Source organism: Lactuca virosa, chromosome 8, assembly GCF_052849685.1.
Source record: "Lactuca virosa cultivar CGN04683 chromosome 8, Lactuca_virosa_CGN04683_v6, whole genome shotgun sequence".
Classification (NCBI taxonomy): domain Eukaryota; kingdom Viridiplantae; phylum Streptophyta; class Magnoliopsida; order Asterales; family Asteraceae; genus Lactuca; species Lactuca virosa.
Genome location: NC_136433.1, coordinates 313,155,947 through 313,158,357, shown reverse-complemented (window position 1 = coordinate 313,158,357; position 2,411 = coordinate 313,155,947).

Here is a 2,411-nt window from a genome sequence, read left to right as displayed (position 1 = left end):
TTTTTTTTTGTCTAATAAGCATAATGGGCCGAGAATTGGGCTTAAGATAGATGAGGATGAAATGATTTGGCCCATTATTGGTCTTGTTCGAATTTATGAAGCCCAATAATTATGTTTCGGCCCATTGGGCCCTTATGAGGGTTCACAGCCCAATGAAGCCCAATTCAAATGGTTCACTGCCCATTAGAAATAAGAAGGTTCATTCTAGGCCCACATGGCCCATAATGGTAAAATCTTAGGTATGTGGATCAACTTAGGGCCCGATTAGGGTTCCTAGGCCCAAAATAGTCAAGTTGAAGGTTTATTGGTCCATTAGGCCCAATAAGAGACTCCTAGCTCATATTAAACTGGAACCGGGATTTCTAGGGTTTCCAACCTTTAATTGAAAATATGAGATCTATTTTAATGAGCATAGAGTATGATATTCATTTAGGGTACAAGTTATTACACTGGATGAATGCTTACATGAGAATATAATTTCCCAGCTAAAATGCTAGTTGTGACATCATCCCCCCGTGAAAGGGAATTTCGTCCCGAAATTCTTTCGAAAGATAGGTTCATGAATGAGAGAATAGGTGAGGGTACTTCTGCTTTATCTGGTCTTCGCGTTCCCATGTGAATTCCGGTCCATGCTTAGCGTTCCATCGAACCTTCACAATCGGAATGCGGCTCTGCTTCGTACGCTTCACTTCCCTATCCAATATCTCGACTGGTTCTTCGACGAACAGGAGATTCTCGTTTATTTCGATCTCTTCCAAAGGAATAACAAGAGTTTCGTCTGATAGGCAGTTTTTCAAATTCGAGACGTCGAACACGGGGTGTACATTGCTGAGCTCCAAAGGTAGCTGCAGCTTATAGGCTACCGGACCAATTCGGGCGAGAATCTCTAACGATCCGATGTATCGAGGGTTCAGTTTTCCCCGTTTCCCAAAGCGGATCATTTCTTTCCAGGGAGAGACTTTCAATAGTACCTGGTCTCTGACTTAGAATTCTAGAGGCTTCCGTCGTTTGTCATCATAGCTCTTCTGTCGATCTCGCGACGCTTGAAGTCGGGCTTTGATTTGGATTATCTTTTCGGTCGTTTCACGAATGATCTCTGGCCATGTGAGAGTGCTGTCTGGTGATTGTCCTTTCGCTATTTTAGTGTCACCCACCTCAGCCCAGCATAGAGGCGATCTGCATTTACGACCATAAAGAACCTCAAAGGAGCAACCTTGATGCTCGTGTGATAACTGTTGTTGTAGGAGAATTCAACCAAGGGCAAGTGGGTATCCCATGACTTGCCGAAGTCAATCACATAGGCTCGTAGCATGTCCTCGAGTGTTTGTATGGTTCGTTCACTCTGGCCATCAGTTTGAGGGTGATAAGCGGTGCTCATGTCCAATTGCATTCCTATTGCCTTCTGAAGTGACTGCCAAAACCGTGAGGTAAACCTACTACCTCGATCCGAGATAATAGACATCGGCACTCCATGAAGTCTTACGATCTCCTTGATGTAGATTCGCGTCAGCTTTTCCATCTTGTAAGATTCTTTTATTACCATGAAATGAGCGGATTTTGTTAACCTATCAACTATTACCCAGATAACATCTAACCCGTCTGTTGTCTTTGGTAATTTGGTCACGAAGTCCACAGTAATCCTTTCCCATTTCCACTCGGGTATCGCTGGCTGTTGCAATAGTCCCGAGGGCTTTTGGTATTCCACTTTCACCTTAGCGCAAGTGAGACACATGCCCACGTAAGTGGCGATCTCTGCCTTCATATTTGGCCACCAATAATGCTACTTTATGTCCAGGTACATCTTATCTGAACCCGGATGGATGGAATATCGCGTCTTGTGGGATTCATTCATGATCATTCCTCTGAATCCCCCAAGTTTAGGGATCCATATTTTGTTCATGAAATAGTAAGCTTCGTCCTCCTTGATCTCAAAGTTCTTGTCCATCCCACGCATCATTTCATTTGCGACGTTCTCCTGCTTCAATGCACCTGCTTGGTCTTCCTTGATTTGAGAGGTTAGGTGGGATTGGATTGTTATTGTTAAGGTTTTCACTCGGCGACCTGAGTATTCCTTTCTGCCCAGGGTGTCGGCTACCACGTTAGCTTTTCCCGGGTGGTACTTGATCTCGCACTCGTAATCATTTAGCAGCTCAACCCATCTTCGTTGCCTCATGTTTAATTGCTTATGATTAAGAATGTGCAGGAGGCTTTTGTGGTCGGTGAAAATGGTGCACTCTGTACTGTAGAAGTAGTGCCTCAAAATATTTAGGGCGAAGACCACCGCTCCCACCTCGAGATCATGAGTGGTGTAATTTACTTCGTGTGTCTTTAGCTGCCTGGATGCGTAGGTTATCACATTCCCATGCTGCATGAGGACACAACCCAACCCTTGATTCGAAGCATCGCAGTAG